We start from the raw sequence: 5,022 nt of genomic DNA on the forward strand, positions 1-5,022 counted from the left end.
GTTATGGGTTTTCATCTTTGTTGTACTTGTATGCTTGCCTGACACTAGAGGAAAAAACTTGATAAGTTGCCCTTAAAAGTGGCTTATAAGTTGCCCTTCATAAGAGCCACCAATAGGGGGGTCACTTTTGTAAAATTATCAAAAGTTGCCCTTAACAAGGGTAACTTATAATCTTATAAGGTGCCCTTGTTTGCAACAAGGGCACCTTATAAGCTGCACATAAGTTGCTCTTGTTGCAAACAAGGGCAACTTTTGAGTTTTTTTTTTTTTTTTTTTTAAAAAAAAATTCTGCAATATAATTCCTAATATTCTGCAATATAATTTCTGATTTTGCAATATAAAATTCTGCATTATAATTTATAGAATACCGTTTCATCAAACATCAGCTTGACATTCTCAAAAATGATATAAATTTCAAATTTCCAATAATATTACCGAATTAATTCAAATGTAATTAATTAAATCGATAAATAACAAAATAATGTAAGAGTCACGAATAACTACAAGCCTGCTCTATTTATTACACTGAGGGTAGTTCACAATCGTTGAAGTAAATAGCCCACTTGTCTGGAACTTCATCCAACTCCTCTTTGGTAAAGGGCCCCTCCCTTGGAGTTTTGAAAACCTTTAAAAGAACACCGTAAATGCAAACCAATAAATTAAATTAAGTTTTATATGCGAAAACAAAAATTATATTGGTCGTGAAAATAATTATATTGGCCAAAAATGACATTTTTGAACCCAACTACCAACAAACGGACCTTTTTCCACATTCTAACCCTTTTTCATGATTTATATGATTAGTCAGATGATTATAAGACTCATTTCAAGTTCGTTATGCACGCCTATTGGTCATTTGGGTCGATATAGGTCATTTATAGTCAAAATATGGCATTTTCGATCCCAACTACAAACAAACGAACTTATATCCACATGAAAAAAAAATGTAACCAGCTGCTTAACCCAACTCCATGTAATCACAAAGTATTATACTTGAGATATATGAGAGTGAAATTTTATTATATTGGATGAATATCTATTTTACTCCGCCTCATTTCGTATTAAGCTTGTATATGCAGTACAGTAAGTATAGTATTCAAGCAAAGCATCTGTATTCCCTTGATTTCTTTTATTTGCTAAAATAGATAGCTAATTGCAGTAAAATAAAAATAAAGAAAAAGGGACAAATATATACTTAGTACTTAGTAGCATTTAAGACTTACTAGTTACTAGGCCACCAGGGCACGTGTATCCAAAGGATCTTTTGCACAAATAAACTGAGTTTTTAAAACTTTACCACAGAACATATCCTCAATAATGACCTTTTATACACGGCTGTGGGCTTCAGTTGACCATTGTCTTCAAACATCAGCCATATAAGCTATTCTGCAAGTCAAAGCAGCTAATTAGTGCTCAAAAGATCATTTGATACAAAGAGGAGCTAAAGCATAACCAAACTAATTATTTCCAATAATAAACCATTGCCTAGATCAAATGAATAAGCTTGCCTTTTTAGGTGGAGCTAACAGACAACGGTCTTAGGTTAAGTTGATGACATTTTAAGCGAAAGGTAATGCTTGATTACCTCAGAAAATCTTAAACAAATATGCCAACAAGTGAAGAAAGAAATGTCGTCAATACTCAGAGTAAACTATTAAGTGTTTCAGAGAGCAACGGATCTCGTCTCAGACAACAAATATGTGTTGCGCGTGCAAGTGCCATTATGAACTATAAATGCCAAGTATTAATCATATGCTTGAAGGTAATATGTTTGATAAATGGTGATGAACGGGAAAAGGGAATGGAAGAAAAAGAAAAGGAAGAATAACTTAACTTATAACTTGACTCATGGAACAGACAACATTGTTATTTCGAGGGAGTATCGTCAGAAGACAGGATAGACAGACAGACTGAGACCACGCATAGATATTTGTGTTAGGTTATAATACATATGAATAAACATAAATCATGCGGAAAAACCATAAAGCCAGGAAACATATTATTTACACATAATCATTTAGCATAATTCAGATGCATACACTTTGTAGCGTGCCCTCCCTAGCTGCGCCCGAACCGAACAAGAATTAGTCTTTAGGACTCCAAGTGTCATCCCTCCGTAGATAGTCCACAGCACGTCCGGATCCGCCTTAAGCTTGACCAACTAGAATCGCCCTTAAGGTTCTAGGATATTCGGCTAATATGGGTTGCAAGTGTTTGGCTGATTTTTGCTTGAAAATCTTACCTTTTGAATACTTCAAATATCGATATAAATTATGAACCCAGGCCACATATTTATAGGGGTATGGAAAGAGAATTGGAATCCTACTAGGATACGAATTAATTAAATTAGAATCCTAGTAGAACTCTTATTTAATTAATTTATCTTTAAGGATTAGGAATTTAATCATATATCGAATCCTGATAGCTTTAGGATTCGTATAGCACACACACGAGCATCGCACACTCGCGCAGGCCTTGCGGCCCACGCTGAGCGCACAGCGCCTCGGCCCATGCTTGCTGCCTGTGTCCGCGCGCGCGCCTTAGGCCTTGGCTGGGCCTGGCCTTGCGCTGGGCCTGGTCGAGGCTTGGCGTGTGTTGGTGATGCGTGTGGCTTGTTAGGCAATGGCCTGGCTTCGTGCTGGGCCTTCGTCTAGCGAGCCTCGTCCAATGCTAATTTGTACGATACGCTTCCGATTAAATTCTCGATTCCGGAATTTATTTCCGATACGAACAATATTTAATATTTCCGATTCCGGAATTAATTTCCGTTTCGAACAAATATTTAATATTTCCGTTTCCGGAATTATTTTCCGATTACGATAATATTTCCGATTCTGACAATATTTCCGTTTCCGGCAATATTTCCGATTCCGGCAATATTTCCATTTCCATTAATATTTTCCGATACGTACCATGTTTCCGATTCCGGCAATATTTCCATTTCCATTAATATTTTCCGATACGTACCATGTTTCCGTTTCCGGCAACATCTACGACTTGGATAATATTTATATTTCCGATACGATCCATATTTCCGTTTCCGGCAATATCATCGTTTCCGGAGTATTCATTTCTTGCTTGTGATGATCTCAGCTCCCACTGAAACCAAGATCCGTCGATTCCGAATATCCATAGATGGAGTATTCAATTCCATTAAATACTTGATCCGTTTACGTACTATTTGTGTGACCCTACGGGTTCAGTCAAGAGTAAGTTGTGGATTAATATAATTAATTCCACTTGAACTGAAGCGGCCTCTAGCTAGGCATTCAGCTCACTTGATCTCACTGAATTAATTAACTTGTTAATTATTACTGAACCGCATTTATTAGACTTAATATTATATGCATACTTGGACCAAGGGCATTATTTCCTTCAGTCTCCCACTTGTCCTTAGGGACAAGTGTGCATTTCCTAATTCCTTTGTCGCTCGATGCTTGCTCTTGAACATAAGGTAAGAGTTGTCATCCTTATTATGTCCAGAGGTGTTTCTCGGTTTCAGAGTTCAACTGATCAAATAAACAGATAATCATAGCCTATGATTCATCCAAGCACGGCCATGCATTTTACAGTTTCTAGCTCTCCGAGTGGCCTTGTACAACTTTTAAGCATCTCATCCCGATTTATGGGAGGACAATCCCAATCTTGTGATCTTGAGATTAGACTTCGTTTGATAGGTGATTACCTGAGCGTTGCCTTTATAGCCTCCTTTTACGGTGCGACGGTTGGTCAACGTCAAAGTAACCAGTTCTCAAACAAGTAATATCAAATCACTCAGGTATTGAGAATTTAGTGTCTAATAATTTTAATGAAATTTACTTATGACAGATTTTCATCTCTTACAGTAAAGTTTCATAGGTCTGTCCGATACTAGTCTTCCCAAAGTAAGTATCTATGCAAATGATTACGACATTGCCATGTCCACATAGTTCAAGAAACATACCTACTAGTCATCTTGCATTCTAGTCGTCTAAAGTTTTCTATGCGTCCATCTTTATAGAAAACTCCGACCAGGGACCATTTCAACTTTTGACATTCAAGTTCACTTGATAGACATTTCTTAGTCACAGGACTGGTCCTGACAGTCTATCTTGAATATATCGTCAAATTTGAAGGGACTCATCATTTAATACTAAACCAAGATTAAATGGAATATGAAAATACATTTCATATATGATAAATGTTCAACCCCAATGTTTTACAACCATGGGCCTCAAACCCATCTTCTAAAACAGTTCATGGAATTTCAAAGCTATGCTTGATTTCCAGTGCTACAATGTGAGTGTTGCTTCTCACTTCTTGCATAGGTTTAGTTATCATGCTTTGCCAATCTTAATATCCTTTTCATCGAATGTTTTTCGAGATATGATGATAAGATCTTTTGAGTTTGTTTATTATGTGATCTAGTCTTTCTTACTTCGATAGTGGTACTACGCATTTTGCAATGAAGAACCATCAAGTCAGCAGACATGTGATCCACCCAAGTTCAGTGAAGAACTTTTTATCTTAAACAACCCTGTTTTATTGCTTCTTAGGCAATAAGTACTTTTACTTCAACTGTATAGGTTGCTAGTGATGCTTTGGTTTGGATTTACTTATCCAAGCAGTTCACGGATATGTGGAAGACTTTCCAGCTGTATCTTAGAACATAGAAATTATTATTTTAATTTCCCACGCAACAACTCATGGTCTCCAATCCATGTTGCCATTTCAAAACACGATGCTCTATAGCTCGTCCTTGCCAATGGTTTACTTCAAAGGAATCTTGCTTCATCCTTTGCCAGTGTTTACGCGTGTAGCATCAATAGTTAGCATATCTTTATTTCCTTGAATCAAGAACTATTCCTATGTACCTTTTCAAGTACCATAAGTTTTTCTTGATCTCAATCTAGTTGATCTTCACTTAGATCAATAGAGACTGGTATATGTTCGTCATGCCTAAAGCCATACTATACGTTTTTGGCGATCCTCATATTATATCATACATGATAAATTCTTTTGCAGAATAATTCCCAATTGAAT

General features: G+C 36.5%; 1 long non-coding RNA gene across 1 annotated transcript; it reads right to left on the reverse strand.

The window, feature by feature from the left end:
* Positions 1-387: 387 nt before the first annotated feature.
* Positions 388-1,927, reverse strand: LOC130459407 (uncharacterized). The gene is made up of 2 exons (XR_008918792.1): positions 1,224-1,927; positions 388-625 (listed from the first exon to the last, which is right to left on the reverse strand). It is a non-coding gene; the product is annotated as an uncharacterized lncRNA (long non-coding RNA).
* Between the last annotated feature and the right edge of the window lie 3,095 nt (positions 1,928-5,022).

This window comes from Spinacia oleracea, chromosome 4, assembly GCF_020520425.1.
Source record: "Spinacia oleracea cultivar Varoflay chromosome 4, BTI_SOV_V1, whole genome shotgun sequence".
Classification (NCBI taxonomy): domain Eukaryota; kingdom Viridiplantae; phylum Streptophyta; class Magnoliopsida; order Caryophyllales; family Amaranthaceae; genus Spinacia; species Spinacia oleracea.